Below are 19,677 nucleotides of genomic sequence, written 5' to 3' on the forward strand. Positions count from 1 at the left end.
GCTGCTATTTTTTGTTTTTAATATTAGGGTGGAGTGCTCAGTTATTGGCTAATGCTAACAAGCTAGCTCCATCCATGTACTGTATGTATCACACAGACTCAGACACCATCTAATTACTAACATTACTAACATGCTAGCACTCTGTCAGTAGACAAATACCCGGAGCTTCTGTTGGTGAAAGTAAGTGCAAAGCAAACAACTTGGTCCAACACTGCTACAGTCCTTAATAAACAGGTGAAGCACAGCTAGCTTTAGCTGCCTGTATCAGTGTCCACTGACCCATGTGCAGCTGTTATGGAGGCTAATTTAGCTAAAGAGACCAAAACAGTTTGTTTAGCAGTTAAGGAAAGTTAGGCATTTTGAGCCTGAAACCCTGAAGGAGATGTGAGGATGGTTGGATGGATGAGCAAGCTAACATCAGAGACTATAGGCAACGACAAGCCATCCTCAAACAGCCACTCAGTATTTCTTGGCAAGTAACCACTGAAGGACCGAAAATCACCATCCAAGATCAGAAGTGAGAGATTCTTTTGGATAGTTCACATTATTTGTTATCATTTAAACTGCACTACATGGTTGCTTCAGGTTTGTCAGCTGATCGTCCTTGATGTGACTCTCCTGTTCCACAACATTCCAAAGGGGCTCTGTTGGATCAGGTGACTGTGAAGGCCATTTGAGAACACTCAGGTTCAAGAGACCAGGATGTGGCACGTAGTTGGAAGCAGCCCTCAGAAGATGGTGCACTGTGGTCGCAAAGGGACGGACACGGTCACAATGTTCACCCAGAGAACTGCTGCTCGTGGGTCGATCAACTTTGGAAATAGCCCGAGCAGCCCACCTGGTACCAACAACGATCCCACGTTCATGTTTCTTCCTCATTCTGATGTTTGAACTTCAGCAGGTCGTGTTGATCATGTCCACATGCCTAAATGCACTGAGATGTTGCCATGTGATTGGCCGATTCGATGTTTGTGTTAACGAATGGTTGAGCAGGTGTACCTGGGGGAAGCATTAAGAGTATTTTATATGATGCTATCCAGAGTGGTCTGACTGATTCTGAATATGAGACGAGCAGAATGACACGAACGATGCGCTGAAGTGCTGATTTCTTCAGTTGGCTGAGAATTTTAAGAAAAAAAGCAGCTTGATTGAGTTATTGTGCATATGGAAAATTATCTGAGCCAGAAGGCACAGCCACAGTTTTTATGGATATGCTGACCTTATTTCAGCATCTCACCAGAGACGAGACTGGCAGTTTACACACATTAGCACAGTCCTGTAATCACTACCAGATGAGACACAAACTCATTATCAGGATCTGATGCAACTGTTCACTGTAGCTTAAACTGATGAAAGCAGCTCTGCAGCAGCTCTGCAGTGACATTACAGCGAGCACATCGGACCTTCACTTCGATGAGCGTCAATGTCATGACATCAGAAATGCCACGCTGTCAAAGAGGCACCGATTTAACTTGTAGGACACGTTTTTTAAATAATCAGGAAGGTTGTTAAAGGTGCCGTTGCACATGGAGATGTATTGTTCTTCCACAATTATTGATGCTAGAGGCGATATGTGTTGTGTTGTGGTTAAAACCCCAGCAGGAAGCTCGTTCAGCAGGTATCCAGAAACAGAGATGGAAACACTGCAGGCCGACTGATAAATAAATGCCTAAAATACCAGCGGACCAGTTTTTGTGCCACATTTGAAGGACTTGGCAAATTAATGCTGCATCTGGTACATCAGAAAAACCCCTTTCTGTCATTGTGAAAGCAGGATATCAGCCTTTCATTTTTCAATTTTCAATTTTTTAACAAACAAACAGTCCTCTGCATTTAAATGAGTATCTTTACACCTTGTGTGTTTTATCTTGAGCTTCGGTTTTCTCACCATCTGCTGCCGTGCAGCTTCAAACAGGCTGTGGAACAAACAAAATATTGTTTCTCTGAACATTGTTTTATGGCGCACTTATACTCACCTTTACTCATGCATTATTAGTTACTGAAGCAGACATGACGGCACACTGCAAAGCTGTTTTTCTGTGGTCAGGCGCGTTTCCTTACCAGCTGTAAATGATTGGTCTCATCCAACAGCCCCCACTTATCGAGCTGGAACATTATTATTGCATCCAAAAATGTACTTATTGTTGATAATTGGAATTAAAGAATTACAAAAGGGAGATGGACAGCAGGTGTTCTCCACACCAGCCTGCACGTATCAAGGCCTTCCCTCACAGCAGATTAATTAAGTCCTTGCACAGCCATCAGGTATCTGCTGTTTCCAATTTGAGTGTCAAAGTGTAATTGCGAATGCCATATCCACCGTGGTTAGCCTGATTAAATCTTGCACAGCCGTCAGCAGCCTGTTGCAGAATAACAAAACAAACCTCTGTGCCTATTCCACGCTGCCTGCCAGGTAATGCAGTAAATACAACCAGGAGAGTTGGAGACCCTCAACATGCAGCTCCACTAAGAAACTGAGATAATTAAAACTACGTTTCAAAGGAAGGACTGCTTCCTGTGACCAGATCTGGTGCGGGGGCTCCTCAGTCAAAGCAAACTGTTTAACCATGGATGGCGAGAGGAACGTCAAACACATATAGTGCCGAGGTACAGTAGATTTATGTTTGTGCACACCGGGAGAATAATGGTCAGTGTTCATTTGCTGTCAGGCTTCAGTGAAATCTCTGAGAGCCATGAACCTCGCGTTTCTCTCATTTACCACTGTGCCACCGCAAAAAGCCTCAAGGTATCAAAGATTTTCATTAAATTTTTCGCTTGATGTTGTCACAATGACAGTATCATCCATCAGCAGCTACGGGAGAAGCCGTTCATCATCCTTATCAGTGTGCCTACATGTAGTACAAAGAGGGAGCACATCGGAGGAGAGGCTCTGTTGCTCACATGCTCGGGATCTAATTACACTGATAATTTCATACTGTAATAAAACCTCTGTCTCTGTTTACAATTAGTTATAGATGATTGATGTATGTAGAATAACCTGCTGCACAGTGAGAGGATGGACACTTTATTCCCACCATGCTTCTAATTATTTTGTTGGTTTAGTCATTTTACTAAAGATAGGTCGGCTTTTTATGCAAAGAGGACGATAATTTTAGAATTTTGTCTTGAACAGAAAGAGGCTCTGTCTCTGCAATCAGGAGCCTTTTATGATGAGCCCAGCCTAGAAAATGCATTTGCCAATTAGAGGATTTGATGGGTTCACTAAGACGGGTACTCGAGTGCATCTAAGTAAATTTACTGCTGTCAGTAATCACAGGAGAGAGCCGTGTTGTTTTTGAAAGTCAGAAGGAGAAGGGAAGAGACTATGAAAGGAAAATATATACAGACACATGACTAATTAGCCACTTTTAGCAACTGGGAATCAGACCAACAGGTCGCTGCCCAGTCCACATCACTCTGAACTGTCGTGGCCCTACTGCTGGTGATGGGCCCGCAGGAGGGAGGGTGAGGAGCTCGCTCATTCCTCCAGCTAGCACTCGGTTCCCTCCTCCTCGGCAGACGCCGGGGAGCCGGTCCAGCTCCAGAGCCTGTCTGTTGCCAGATGAAGGCAGATGTATGTGGGACAGCAGGTCTGTGAGTCAGCTCCAGAGAAAAGTCCTAACTAGAAACAGCTGAATTGAAACCAAGTGTTAAAAACAAAAGTGTTTGCAGCAGTCTGTGCTTTTCAGGAATTACTTTTTGTCTTTGGTGGTTTTTTCTGCTTCTCCTGTTCCTGTTTCAGCCCAGCAGCCAGTGTCAGACTGCACCGTGGAGCTACGTGTTGTTGGAGGACTCGGGGTCTGAAACGTTCCTCCGCAGGCTAATACCTATGCAAACAGACACAACTGCAGCAGCATAAAACAAGCATTGTTATTACAGCAAAATGCACTTTCCCTGTGGTAAGTCAACAAGTTAATTAAATAGAAACATATGACAGAGAAAAGATGCTGCAGATGCAAAACTCAGAAGTCCCAGAGACATGTAATGAATCAGCCTTTGGCCTCTTTATGAGAGCTGCTGTGCTGCTGTGAGCTTCACCTTACAGGGAAGCTTCACTGCAAATCACCGTTCTCTGTGCTACAGTAAAACCTCTCTGCTCTGGTGGGAGTGGGAGAGTTCGAGCACACATTAGCCCCATCCAAACGGCACAAGTATTTCAGAAAATGGTCTGAGTATGAAAGTATGAAAATGAAGTGAACCACATGCTATGACCATCACCATCCAGCCTCAGCTGAAAAGTCGTGACACTGGGCCGACGTCTCAGACGGTGCACGGTCCAAAATATCATCAAAACACTAAATGAAGGAACATCTTTTGTAGAAAACTCCATCTCTGCAGCAGAGCTCCAGACACTTGAAAAGTCAATGCTATGGTGCACTGAAGCTGATCTGATGGTGTCTTACAAAAACCTTTTATGTTGGTTTATCAAAAGTACCGTGCAGCCAACAAAGTGCGATCCAGAATGAGGGAGGGCGAGAAAAGCCTCTGAAACACCTCCACGCAATGTCAGTGCAACATGTAGGGATGTGGCCAAGGCGGATTAAACTGGACGAGGCAATAATTACCCCATCTGATGATTCCTGGCAGTGTGCTCTCATAACCACCATAACACATAACTCATGTCAAAGGCCTATCGGTAGGCTTGAAGTAACGATTCATTAGAGGCTATTTATAATAAGGAACAGCAGGATACTACAGTGCAGCTCACATTTATCTGCATGAGGTGTATGAGCAATAATTGCATCAGGAACTTAAGAGTTTGTGTGCGCGTGCCATTAAAGAATAATGAATTCAGTCCGAGCACATGTAGCTGTAGGGGTGTGAAACCTTAGCGCAGCAGGTCGCTTTTGGCTGACAGGTAGGGATGAGACATGAGCTACGGGGCAAAATAGATGCACAAGTCCTTAAAAAACTCTCATGTCAAGTTTGAGATGTCTTATGAAGAGTTTTCTAAAACTATTTTTCAGAAGTATAAGAAGGATGAGCCAAAACGTCACGACCACCTACGAGACGGTCGGTGCAGCGTGGACCTGCTGAGGCCTGGACGCTACAAGACATGAAGGTGACCTTCTATCTCACAACAAGACGCGAGCAGCTGATTATCTGAGGCCTGTGATGTAGCCTCTGTGGATCAGACTGGTTTCATGTCCTGTCACTGCTGTATGGTTTCTCCGTCCTGTGACCTCTGACCACAAGAACAGCATTTGTGAGCCGTTTACAGGCAGATAATCTGGACCACGTCAAAGTCCCTGACATCTCTACAGCTGTCACCTTCTCCTGTGTCCAACACACTTTGTACAACGACACTCACTGTTTCCTTGACGTTGTCTGCCACATCTGCTTCCTTCGTGAAGTCCCTATAGATTTAGTACATTTGTTGTATGCTTCTCGAATGAGATTCATTATGATGTTGTATTTGCTGCAGATTTCACAGGTAGGGAACTGTTCTGTACTGCAGGCTTCATTTATTATGTTGGCAAAAACATCAAACGTGTGAATGGATTCTTCTGATTCCTGCTCCGTGCATTCATCGTGTTTGTTTGGAAGGAGCCGACCTAACCGACCGCCTTGGGATTCGCTGAAGTTTGGTTCCACAGAAGAACCTTTGAACCCCATAATAATCAGCAGCCTTTCCTTCCCCCAATTATTCCGCTGCTGGTTGGCCTTTGGTGCACCAACACTTCAGCCTCCCTCAGGTATTTCAGACGTCTAAAAGAAGCATAACATTTACATACTATGTGCAGTGTGACTATAAAATTAGGTGGCAATTAGGTAACAATGGGGCAGGTTTAACTAACATCAAACAGTTATTCAGATGTGATATTACTCTTCTGCAGGTAGCGCTGTGCGCATCCAGGCCTCACAGGACTTGGATCAAAGAACTGACAACCTTCTGTTCCACTTTCTGCTGTAATGTCCAAAGTGATCTATCTTTACTGTAAGGTGTCTGACTGCAGCGTGCCGTGGAGTACGGAAGATCCGAGGATTCAAACTGAATCAAAGATGCAGCGGCAGGAGTTTTCCAGTATTTTTAAATGTGGTGCACAGGGACCAAGAACACGCCAGAGGAGCCCACAGGACATCAGAGTGTTTCTACAGAAATACAATTAGAACAGAAAACAGGATTTTCAGGCTCATGTGCAGCCCTGTCATCTATTACAGCTTTATCATGCGAAACGTGGTGCTGCATGATAATTTCAACATAATCATAATCATAACCTAAAAGTCATGATCCTTATCAAGTCCCTAAACAGTAAACAAGTTGTACTTCCAAAATATATTTATAGTAGCTAAAGTAACTGTCCTCACTATGCATTTCTGTTCTATATATGATATCAGTGGATTGTGATTATTGATTTATTGATGTGTAAATCTCTTTAATGTTGCAGCTGACGATGATGATTTTAATAACTTATAAATGGCTGGACAGTTTGATCTATGATACTGAATCAGCAAAATAATAACTAAAGCTTTACAATAAATCGTATGGAGTATACAGTGTAGTGGATGCATCCAAAATATGGAATAAACACAGAAAGCAGCACAACATGGAAATCCTTACAAGTACATTAAAGTAACTAAGTACATTAAAGTAACTAAGTACATTAAAAAGTGTTTGAGTAAATGTACACATCCCTGCTGTGAAGTCTCCACCTTTATTTATACAGAAGAGGCTTAAAAGCTTCATGAAAGAGGTCTGACATGAAGCTCATCACATTTCGGTGCTTTTTTTTTCCTGAGCTGTGACACACTTTGGATTCTAGCCAATCATTTTACGTTTCCGAGGATAGTAGGCGGGGCCAGGTACGTACGTTCTTTTAGAGCGGAGCTACAGATTAAAAATGCCCAAGGCAAAGCGGTCAAAGTCTGGCTGTACTTCACAGCAAAAGATGCAAACTCAGCAGCAACAAGTGCTTTAAGCTGATACTGTGATACTGTCAAAGGAGGTAACACCTCAAATCTGATGACGTATAACATTTTAACAAAATGCTATACGTCTACTGCGGGTGTGGTGCCTGTTATCGGACCGGAGTTAGCAACATCCCCCAAAAACCCGAAGAGGAGAGTCCTGGCCCCTAGCCCTGCCAGTGTAGCAGAAATGATGAGGATGATGATGCAGCAGCAGCCGTTCTTCTCTGCGTGAGTAGCTTAATGTTGTTCGTGTGTAATTTACGTTGAGTAGGCTAACCACGTGATTACATTAATGCAGGTAAGGTGAACTAGCAAACATCATCATAGCTACATGCGGCTGTCTTCTTGTTTGATGGCAGATACTCCCTTCACCCTGGCCAAAAAGGCTAAAATGACCAAAGAAAAAGTGGAAAACAGCTAAACATGAGAGGTTTTTGGACAAAGTTTGTGTTTTTTCCATTGTTTAAGCACTGCTTCCAGCCAAGAGTGATGCCATATATGCCCCATAGCTGCAGAAAAGGCTAACATTGTTATCTTTTTACAAAAAAACAGCTGAATATGAGAGGTTTTTGGACCAATTTTGTGTTCTCCATTCTTTAAGCACCGGTTTGAGCACCGTTTAAGCACCGGCACCGTTTCAAAAGTACCGGTTTGGTACTGGTATTGGATAAAACCTAAACGATACCCATCCCTAGCCATACTGAGGTGAGCTGCTGAAGACAGAACCTTTGTGTCTGTTTCTGCTGCTTTAGCCTCTGTTAGCTACTATTAGCCTCTGTTAGCCTGCTTTAGCTGTTATTAGCCTGCTGTAGCCTCTGTTAGCCTGATTTAGCTGTTGTTAGCCTGCTGTAGCCTCTGTTAGCCTGCTTTAGCTGCTGTTAATCTGTGTTAGAGGAACTTCTTTTTGGAGTGGATGTAGCTTTGTTGGACTCTGACACTCTGAATACACTCACACATGATGTGAGAATGTGATCAAACTGATATATCAGAGAGAAATTCTGATTTTAGGACACCAGAGCCTAATATAAGCTGGCATATTGTTAGCTTAAAACCAGCTGCTGTTGTTTAGCCACAAGAGCGGCTAAACATTGGTAGAGGGAGGGTCACATGTTTAATCTGCTGACAATAAGTAATTGTGACAATGACTGTGTTTATGCAGGTTTTCATGTGTTAGAGCCCTGACTTCAGATCAGGAGAAGAGCAAAGAGGAAGCAGATGACGTGTCGTGGCTTCACTTTCCTTTGGTGACGGGGACCTCGTCTATCGTCTCAGATAATGAAACAGGTACGATCATTCATAGCTTGAGTCTGAGGTGCAGACACAAATTTAAATGTCCGTCCACGGCACGCCTACGACTTCTCTCGTCCTTTGGTGTTTGGTGTTACATACGTGACTAGAGACCAGCCACGAGGGAACATGGCGACTTCCACAAACCTGTTTATATTTTTAAAGGATTAATTAAAGGCCTGTTGCAAGACAGACTTGCATGTTAATCTATGTATATTCATGAGTACAAAATATATTTTTTCTATTGAATAACCTGAAAAATTAAAGGGATTCTTTGATTGGCACTGACTTCTCTGACTCTGGTCACAGCCAGTCAGACCTGCCGTACTGCTGTGAGAACCCTTCTACTCTATCACATTTCTATATTCTCTTTGATAAAATGCCATTTTTCCTATGTTTATCTTTCATAAACATGCACAGAGTCTAGTAATTGATTGTGACGTGCTCTTCCTCATTTATACTCGTCTATATGCATCTGATGCCTCTGAGATTTCTCTGAAAATCTGTGTTCTGTAAAGTCGTCTCATCCATCTACAGTGAACAAACGGCCTTTGTTGAAACGATGAGATAGATTCTTTCATTTTTCCTTGTCTCTTTTGTCCAACAACCAAACTATTTCCCATCATCATCTGGTGAACGTGACTCTTATGACACGTCCTGTCAGTCTCCCTTTCTTCTTCTTTATGTTTTAAAATCACTTATTCTGCATTTCTGAGTGAGCCGAGGGCTCTTCTTTCTTTCTTCTTTCTCAGTGTGGACGGAAAAAGCATTTTTAAAACTGTCCACAGTGGTGTGGACGCAGCCTGAAACGTTTCCATTCTTTTAATAGCCTTGCTGTTTTTGCTTTTGAGTGCTGTGAGCCACTCGTGTAAGTGCTTGTTGCTCTATTATATTATTACGTTTGAGGATCCTGTTCTAATTTTCACACATGGAAACTGCATGTGTTTCATTTTGAATTACAGAAGTGCCTTTGTCCTGCTTCTCTCTGCTTTGTATTAGCTTCTGTGTTAAAGACGTGTCGTGTAATCACCACTACAGCTTCGTGTGTTACTTTCACTAAACACTGTCCACTAATTACAGGAGCTAATACCCACCAAGGCTGCTTTTTCCTGCAGTGTGGGGGATGTCAGTGCTTCCTCTTTGTTTGAATATATCTATTCACTGAACCCGCTGCAGCTTCTTTGTTGGCACAGCCTCAAACCCACATTACCATTTCTCTGTGGTTACCAAAGGAAGGTATTCCACTCAGGATTCTCTAACAGACACTGGAAGGTTAGTATAACAGATGAAAATATGTGTGAAAGAGGGCTTTGGCAGAATACTGATTAGACACTGGAATTAAGTTGGATTTATAGCAGGGATAAGCTCTTCATTTATCCCTTGTACTCCCTCCATCCCGTGTGTTGTAAGCTCGGGACGAGGCTTTGTCTCTGTCACAGTACGCCTGCACGCTTGGCTTTTTTCTTTTACCCGTGCCAGCGGTGAGACTTTAAGGAGGGTGCTGTCCATCAGTCAGTTCGACTGCATCAGTGCATCAGTTCTTTGGCCGAGAATAAAACTACTGGATAGACCGCCATGAAAATTTGAACAGACACTGAGGTGAATGATTTTGACTTTTCATCTCGCACTGCGAGCCAGAATCCAAAGTGTGTGCACCCTTTAAGTATCCTGCAAATTGTACATGAAATAGTGATAAACTGAAGCCCAGAATAATGAGTATAAGTTTGCTGCTTGCAGAAGAAATGTGGACTGACAATGTTGTTTGAAGCTCTGCTGTTTTGTATCTGTCAGTCTAACATCTGTAACAGACGGGTTTCTGAAGGGAAGCACAAAAAGATGCTCGCCGTAACCTCGAGGCAGAAAGGACTAAATATTCTCATTATAGAAAAATAGAGTAAATAAACAAAGTACACAGAACAAGTAATTGTTGACTGTGTGTTTGTTTAGACAGAATTTAATTGGATGCTAATGAGAGAGGTAGACACAGTGTTCTTTCCTTGTAGATGGTCATCCAGATCTGGGTACGAGTGAAAAGGACGAATTAAAGGAGAAGCAGCAGACCGTCGTTCTGTCTGCTTCCATTCTTATTATGAATACTCTCACATACACTTGTGCTTGGATCTGATTTTACAGTCTTTCTAAAATACAACTCAGGGCTTAAACCGAACCTCAGACCATCTCACTCCAGTCTGAAAGGACACCAAACCGACCCCACGATGATCAATGAGAGGCAGCAGTGTGCTAAAACGTTCTGCACCGAGCCTCGGCTGCTAGTTACCTCCACACTTTAACTACAGTGAAACAGTAAATAATCCAAATCAGTGCAATTTCAGCAGACATTCAATTTTTCAATTCAATTTTATTTATACAGCATCAAATCACAACAACAGAGACCTCAAGGCGCTTTATATCCGGTTGTTCAGTGATGACGCGAGGAATCCTACTTCCGGGTCTAAAGTAGTCTGCATTTAATATGGCTTTTGTGTTGTTAACATGTTTAATGTTTTGTATTTTCTTCTATTTGATCTCAAAAAGCTCCTAAAACAGTCAGTGATCCCTGTTGACCTCCCTCGGCTTTTATTACCGCTAATCATTTATTTAAGCTCAGTTTTTAAAACCTTAGGATGTAACTGCAGCCCAGCCCATGCAGCAGTATATGAATGACTAACCTCGTATTGTGGCTGCATTATCTCAGTTGTTCTCCTGGCTGAAGTTTGGTCCTTTTACAGCATCCTGCCATGCGATTACATTTGTTCCTGACCACCGAGAACACTCACGTTAACTTTTATCCAGTGGAAAAAAAGTTAGCTTGTTTATATTATGCTAACATACAGTGGGGCAAAAAAGTATTTAGTCAGCCACCGATTGTGCAAGTTCCCCCACCTAAAATGATGACAGAGGTCAGTAATTTGCACCAGAGGTACACTTCAACTGTGAGAGACAGAATGTGAAAAAAAAAAATCCATGAATCCACATGGTAGGATTTGTAAAGAATTTATTGGTAAATCAGGGTGGAAAATAAGTATTTGGTCAATAACAAAAATACAACTCAATACTTTGTAACATAACCTTTGTTGGCAATAACAGAGGTCAAACGTTTACTATAGGTCTTTACCAGGTTTGCACACACAGTAGCTGGTATTTTGGCCCATTCCTCCATGCAGATCTTCTCGAGAGCAGTGATGTTTTGGGGCTGTCGCCGAGAAACACGGACTTTCAACTCCCGCCACAGATTTTCTATGGGGTTGAGGTCTGGAGACTGGCTAGGCCACTCCAGGACTTTCAAATGCTTCTTACGGAGCCACTCCTTTGTTGCCCGGGCGGTGTGTTTTGGATCATTGTCATGTTGGAAGACCCAGCCTCGTTTCATCTTCAAAGTTCTCACTGATGGAAGGAGGTTTTGGCTCAAAATCTCACGATACATGGCCCCATTCATTCTGTCCTTAACACGGATCAGTCGTCCTGTCCCCTTGGCAGAAAAACAGCCCCATAGCATGATGTTTCCACCCCCATGCTTCACAGTAGGTACGGTGTTCTTGGGATGCAACTCAGTATTCTTCTTCCTCCAAACACGACGAGTTGAGTTTATACCAAAAAGTTCTACTTTGGTTTCATCTGACCACATGCCATTCTCCCAATCCTATGCTGTATCATCCATGTGCTCTCTGGCAAACTTCAGACGGGCCTGGACATGCACTGGCTTCAGCAGGAACACGTCTGGCACTGCGGGATTTGATTCCCTGCCGTTGTAGTGTGTTACTGATGGTGACCTTTGTTACTTTGGTCCCAGCTCTCTGCAGGTCATTCACCAGGTCCCCCCGTGTGGTTCTGGGATCTTTGCTCACCGTTCTCATGATCATTTTGACCCCACGGGATGAGATCTTGCGTGGAGCCCCAGATGGAGGGAGATTATCAGTGGTCTTGTATGTCTTCCATTTTCTGATGATTGCTCCCACAGTTGATTTTTTCACACCAAGCTGCTTGCCTATTGTAGATTCACTCTTCCCAGTCTGGTGCAGGTCTACAATACTTTTCCTGGTGTCCTTCGAAAGCTCTTTGGTCTTGGCCATGGCGGAGTTTGGAGTCTGACTGTTTGAGGCTGTGGACAGGTGTCTTTTATACAGATGATGAGTTCAAACAGGTGCCATTCATACAGGTAACGAGTGGGGGACAGAAAAGCTTCTTACAGAAGACGTTACAGGTCTGTGAGAGCCAGAGATTTTCCTTGTTTGAGGTGACCAAATACTTATTTTACACCCTGATTTACCAATAAATTCTTTACAAATCCTACCATGTGGATTCATGGATTTTTTTTCACATTCTGTCTCTCACAGTTGAAGTGTACCTCTGGTGCAAATTACTGACCTCTGTCATCATTTTAAGTGGGGGAACTTGCACAATCGGTGGCTGACTAAATACTTTTTTGCCCCACTGTAGCTGTGTCGCTAGCGGTCACGTAGCACATCATTATATACCAGCTAGCCCAACTTCAGTAACCCTACAAACGTCACTGTTGTTTAGTTTTCTGTCTTCATTTATGCTGGAAGTGATAGCTGAGCTGTACGTTTTAATTTGTTTCCAAAACCCCGCAGTCAGGACATGCTATATTGTATTTAGATAGAAGCTAGCGAGCTAACTCCCTGCTAACTTCTAACTCCGTTAAATGTCATAAATTCCGTTTTCATGGATGCCTGGATGTTAAACTCAATTGTTACACCTGGTAGAGCAGAACGCTGATCATTTTATTAAAGATGAAAGACTTTAGACAGTTTTTCAACTCTCAGTAATGCCACAGTGATCGTTTGATATATGGACCTGCAGTTTAGGCCCAGACACGGCTAGTGACGTCAGACTGAACAACCGGATTGTACAGAGAAAAACCCAACAATCATATGACCCCCTATTAGCAAGCACTTTGGTGACAGTGGGAAGGAAAAACTCCCTTTTAACAGGAAGAAACCTCCAGTAGAACCAGGCTCAGGGAGGGGCGGGGCCATCTGCTGTGATTGGCTGGGGTGAGAGAAGGACATTAGAAATGAAAGACTGTAAATATGAATCTGTCGTCACTCATGAACTTAGAAACTTTTATGTCAGTGTAACGTGAGGGATCGCTGTGTGGATTGAAGCGATTAGAAACAGACGGATAACTTTCTTAGCAGCCTCTCGCACAGCAACAACAACCAAACACTTCCTGTGTACGGCCCTCATGAATACTTCACTGGCCATATAGAAGCCAGGAAATCCTATACTCGGATCAATGCAGGGAAAACAACGAGGTAGATTCAACACATACTTATTACTGCTTTGAACCAATGACTGTAGACATTGCTTTGAACATGCACATGCAAACATCCAGATGTGTAAACATGTAAATATCAAAACATGTAACGACCACATGGGTACAAAACCAGCTCTATAAGCCTGTAAACACCTCTTTGTGTATCAATGACATAAACTGACTCCAACACAAGGTTCATCTGTGCAGCTAAAACACACATGAAGCTCTAAAAGTTAGCTTTAGTTCAAAGAGCCTAATCTGAAAGGTGCTGCCTCTGTTTCTGTGTGAAACATGAGAAAAGCCAACTCTAAAGTTAATTTCTGCTAGCATACTTTGGTTTTAGCGCACATGCTTAGAACATCACAGGACTGCACACCTGCACCGCCGTGTTTGACTTCGTGCTTTCATCACTTTCACTTTACATTATAGACATGACCTTTTTAGTGTGTGCAACTTTTTTTGGTATAGTTTGTGTTGGCTGGGACGATCATGACCCCCGAGTTTAGCGTCAATGTTTGGCAGCAGAGGGAGGCTGACCTTTATGAGGTGAGGAAGCACATGAGCAATGAGCTGACGGATGGAAGTGAAGTTAGACTCTGCTTTTTTCTTACTACTCCATTTAGACTGAATAGTATTTCCATAAATACTCTGATGGATCTACTTTAGAGTCAGTGAGGTTTTTATTTCTGTAACATCGACTGCTGTGACTCGGCCGTTATTCTCTTAATTTGAATCCTTTTCCGCTGTGTGTCCATCTTGTTTGGAGGTGGAGCTTGTACACCATGGCCCATTCACACTGGGCTGAAACAGCCAACCCCGAGTTGAATACGAGTCACTTTATACTTCCAAATAATATTTCAGTTTAGCAGAACTGTGCAGGTGCCGTGAGTGTCAAGGGGCCGTTGGGATAAATGGTTATTTCAATGGCTGAACTTTACAGAGGCTCCCTGGAGCCACTACAGCATTGTGTAGTTCATTTTGTGAGTGAATAATGGGAAGCAGGGACAACGGCAGATCAGGAAGCCACAACAACGAGGAGCCCAAAGTGTTAACAGAAAAACCAGAGTGCAGTGGGGAAGATGGTCAGAACAGCAGCAGCTCTTCTTCGGGAACGCCATTAACCACCAGCTGTTTCCTGTCTGTTCGACCGCTGCCGTGCAATCTGCACACCTTTCATGCGGAATAACCTTGTTTGTTCCGCTCTTTCAGTAACTTCTCAGCAGCTTGCTTAATGATTAGAAAGAGGCAGAGGAATTAGAGGGAAAACACTGAAGTGCTTTGCAGCCACAGCTACACTTAATCATTCATTAACTACACGAGGGCGTTGCTTTGGATGCGACGGTGCGACACACCAGTCAGAGAATCGCATGTTTGATGTTTAATGCTCTGTTTTCTTTTTGAACATGAAATTAACTGCAAATAAGTAAAATGAAGTGATGATGCATGACGGCAGAGCTGCAGGTTTTAGTGCTTTGAGTGCAGTTATTTCTGCTTTGATCTAATGAGGACCAGTACAGATACAGCATCCATGCATTACTCCAAATGACAAAGTATGGCTTATGAAATATGGATTTTGTACCTTAGATTAGATGCATGAATGCATATGATATTACTAAAAGTTAAATAATATATAATAAATCATTTATATTTTTGTGAATCATCTCTTAACACTGAGGAGATTTTATCTAATTATTTTCTTCATATATTAATAATTTCCCGACTACTTGTTGCCATGTGACCTTTATGTAGTTACTAAGAAACACAAACTACTACTGTGTGTAATTAATATAAAGCAATTTTGCTGTCATGTATAACAACATTAATATAACAGCCAGAAGCACAAAACAAAAAGCTGTCATGTCAGTGAGGATATCGAGCTTTACAGTGATGTAAATAATTTATATAAATATGGAACATTTGATGTGTTGAAAGCTTCTGCTTTCATCAGAAATGGACAACAATGCACTGGAACGATGGACGTCACAGTTTGGTGCACGGCCTGAGTTTTCAGACTGTAAAGAAAAGATGTCTGTTTGCTCCTGTCACTCAGTAAACGTGGTTATTCACAGTATAGTTTATTTGCCTGTTATGGGGCAGTTATGTCTTAAAATAATTTTATTTCCATGAATTTTCGTCAGTTTCCAGGTGCTTTCCTTTGATTTCTATCTCCAATGAGCCCGTTTGATGGTTGGACACGTCTGTGACACCTGGAAATGCTTCGGACTGAACGTTGCCTGATGTCTGTTTTCATAAAGTTGTTCCTTTGAGGTTTCACCTTGTTAGTTTGGGGAGAGTTGTTGGCAATTCTTCGATTCTTCTATTGTTTTATGAATATAATCTTTTTTTAGACAATTTGGTGGAATTACCAAAAAGACAACAAGCTGCCTTTGGTGGCATCTGTTACCTACAGACGTCTACAGGAAGTTTGACATTCTCTACTTTTACTAACTCTGTAGTCTGTTGTTGGTAAGTATAAGACATGGATGAGATCCTGTGCAGCTGCTCCAACGGCGAACGCCCGCTCTGACGTTTCCCTGGGATACAAAGATCCAGGACCTTTGGCAGAAATGGTACTCTGTGTGATGGTAGCACTGGATAACCGAACTCAGTGGATCTAAAGACGTGACTAAAACAAACAGATTCATGTAACCTGCTGTCATCATTAATAGTAACTCCTTTTCCCCATCGGCTCACCATCTGAAAGGACTGATGTGCCGAACGAGTGCTTTGATGCACATGTGTACCTCTGCAGGGCTGCAAGATTTCCTTGATCAGCTTTTATTAAAGCTTCAAAAACTTTTGGGTGGGTAGAAGAGTTTCAAGAATAACATGAAAAGAAAAATAACTTTAGTAAAAACATCGTTGTGCAGCACGAAGGTGGAATAGAGGGGTCGTCTCCAAGGACCGAAGCAGAAAATAAGGGACTCCTTATGTTGATCGTGCCTTTGCTTGGCAGCACTCACGTCTCTCCCAAAGCACAGAACAGAAGGGGGATAAGAAGGAGGAAGTCTTTAGCTGTGGAGGGGTTTCTTTTTTTCCCTTCGTTGTTTTGTTATGATGGATAGCGCAGAGCGAGCGCCACGATGTGTGTGCGTCTCTGGGAGTGCCGTGTTGTGACCAGTAGGGTCGTTCATCGATTCCCAGCCATCTCTGCTAAACCACTAATAAGACATTTGGCATTTTCCCTGGTGCTAGATTACTCCCTGTGTGAGCTTCCTCTTGCCTCTCAGTTATTGGAGGGTGTGTGTGTTTCTGAGTGTGTACGTCTGCATCTGTTATTCCGTATCCATATGTGACTGTGTGTGATGGCATTAAGTCTGTTATGTTTAGCGTGAAGTACGTGTCTGTACATACATATGTGTGCTGGGAGAGGATAAATTGCATCGTGTGTGGTGGGATTTATGCGCTGGTCCTGGTAACAATCCCGAAATCCTGGGCCTCTGTTAAAGGTTAGCATATCCAGATGAATCTAACTGGAAGAGCAGTTAGTAGGTCTGCTGAGTCGCTTTCCTGAGTTTGGAGCCAGTTTTTCACCTTCTGGCTCATAATTAACTCCTACATCACACCTCAGCGTTGTTAAAGCTGCATTACCATGGCAGCGTTTGTCACGGCGACGGCCCTTTTAGCCTCCCTCCACATCTCTGCTCTTTCTCTGGGCCTCTGTTGGACCAGCTGTTGGCATTTGAACTGATTGCTGAGTGATTCTTTGAGCGTGTGTGTGGTGACCCACGTTATTAGGACTGTTTGTATCCAAACACACGCTTTCACATTACAGGCCAAGAAGCTTTGCAGTCTGCTTTCTCTTACAGAGTATTTCCACCTGCAGGTCGCTGCATAGCAGCCATGTCAGAGAGAAAGCACGAGTTCCTTCTGGATGTCCATTGAAGAGGCTCCCGCGTGAAGTTTGAGGTTTAAAAACGCTTCTTACAACTATCTTTAAAATATGTCAGAGAAGACGTCTCAGCGTCTAGTTTCAGAAATCTGGAAGAATCCTCCCAGTATCCGCTTCCCTGAGGTTAGTGGTTGAACTCGTTTCCTGAAGAGGGAACAGAGAAGACCGCCATAAGAAGAGGGCTCAGATGAAAATGTCACCTTGGACGCCATTCAAGACTCGGCGAGGTCTGACTCCCCCGGTGAAATCCAGAATGTCATCTGATTTGGAGGAGAATCGTCAGCGAATATGCTGTGATGTGTCTGAGGAGGCAGGATTAGACGCAGTGTTGGTGATGAGATCAGGACAGACAGATGGAGCATTTATTCGAGCGAGAAGTTTTAGAAACCAAGTCGAGCTGACGTGGAATCTGGCTGCGCTGTGTACTCCTTCTTAACTTTGCTGCCAACTGTTAAGACGCAGCTGCAAGCTGGAACCGCTGTGAAACCAAAGAGATGAATAAATTAGGCATCGTGTTTAATATGTTCTGCAGTGCTGCTAACTTGAACTCTGCAGCGATATTCGCACTTCATGAATTTGTTACCGTGTTAGCGGTTTGTCCGGCACGCCAAATTTGCTCATTGCTGTTAAACGTTTTCACAGGATTGTCAGAAACGCTGAGTGCTGCGAGTATTTATGTTATCGGCAAACAGCAAAAGTGGAAGTAAAACAGAACATCAGCACGTATGAACGCATGTGTGCTCACCGGCCCCACAGCCGACATGAAGGAGACGTATAATAACCCTGAGCTGGCTGCCCGAAGGCCAGCAGCCTCCCCAGTAATAAATTTGTCTGAGGAAAAACAATGACAAATACAGGCCTTTAAATGTTCCTGTTTTCTCTCCACGTCAAGAAGAATTGATGTCTCACCGAGGAGTGTCACAAATTACCCCCAGAAAGAAAAACAGCTCAGCGCCGACAGCCGAGCGTGGGGGATCCACTCCCTCTGGAGAAGTCATATTCAGACTGATAGGCTTGTGTAGAATTCAGTGAACCTGACTGCACCTTCCACCCACAGGGCTCAACTCCTTTCTTATTGGTGCAATTCAGACACCTCGGGGGAATATTCCTCTTCAGCTATCTTCAGCTTTTTTCCTCGGCTGGCTCTTTTAGAGGTGCTGCTGCCAACTCAATTTCAGATGGCTTTACACTTCAGCAACATGCCTCCTTGGTGCCCACGCTCGTGACATCCAGTAAATCTCGGGGCAATTTATTCTATTACCATATTTAGGCTTTTTCTATTTAGTATGTAGAGTCAAACTTTGGCTGTATCAGATTGCAAAGTAAAGCTCGACGCCCCCGAGCTAACCGCCTGCGAGTGTCTCGCTGTCCACAAACCCCCCCCCCTCCCCACTCCTCGTCTGTGCCCTGCAGATTGGCTTAGTGCTGCTCCCTGCTCCACACCGGCTTCATTAACTGATAGCAGCAGAGATGGAGACATTGTGGAGACAGGAGTGTGGAGGAGCTGGATGGGAAAGAGTTTGTCTCCAGCGATGCCCCACACTGCTTTCACATTTTAGCGGTGGGTGACACGTCCTGTGTAAGGCGCCATCATGGTCATTAAAGGTTAGCATATCCAGATGAATCTAACTGGAAGAGCAGTTAGTAGGTCTGCTGAGTCGCTTTCCTGAGTTTGGAGCCAGTTTTTCACCTTCTGGCTCATAATTAACTCCTACATCACACCTCAGCGTTGTTAAAGCTGCATTACCATGGCAGCGTTTGTCACGGCGACGGCCCTTTTAGCCTCCCTCCACATCTCTGCTCTTTCTCTGGGCCTCTGTTGGACCAGCTGTTGGCATTTGAACTGATTGCTGAGTGATTCTTTGAGCGTGTGTGTGGTGACCCACGTTATTAGGACGGTTTGTATCCAAACACACGCTTTCACATTACAGGCCAAGAAGCTTTGCAGTCTGCTTTCTCTTACAGAGTATTTCCACCTGCAGGTCGCTGCATAGCAGAATCAGAATACTTTATTAATCCCGAAGGAAATTAGGGTTACAGCAGGCAGCACGCTAATGGCGCATGCGCACTTACAAAGGAACCTTCTGACCTACTTTACACAAACATCACATTGGGGAGACACGTCAGAGAGGTCAGCTGATAGGAAAAAACAAACAACATGAGGTGAGAGGAGGAGAAAAAAACTCCACTCAGACTGAGCTCCTAGTGGGAGAACAGTTTGATAACAGAAAAAACACCTCAGCACAAAAGCACATGACTATCAACATACCATAGAAACACAAGACAAGCAACAGGGCGGGTAAAGGGT

General features: G+C 43.5%; 1 long non-coding RNA gene across 1 annotated transcript; it reads left to right on the top strand.

The window, feature by feature from the left end:
- Window positions 1-3,309: 3,309 nt before the first annotated feature.
- On the top strand, window positions 3,310-6,535 carry LOC308409760. Its single transcript, XR_013974066.1, has 3 exons — window positions 3,310-3,899; window positions 4,968-5,696; window positions 5,838-6,535. It is a non-coding gene; the product is annotated as an uncharacterized lncRNA (long non-coding RNA).
- Window positions 6,536-19,677: the final 13,142 nt, after the last annotated feature.

The sequence above is a fragment of the Rhamphochromis sp. 'chilingali' genome (assembly GCF_963969265.1).
Source record: "Rhamphochromis sp. 'chilingali' genome assembly, chromosome: 14".
Classification (NCBI taxonomy): Eukaryota; Metazoa; Chordata; class Actinopteri; order Cichliformes; family Cichlidae; genus Rhamphochromis; species Rhamphochromis sp. 'chilingali'.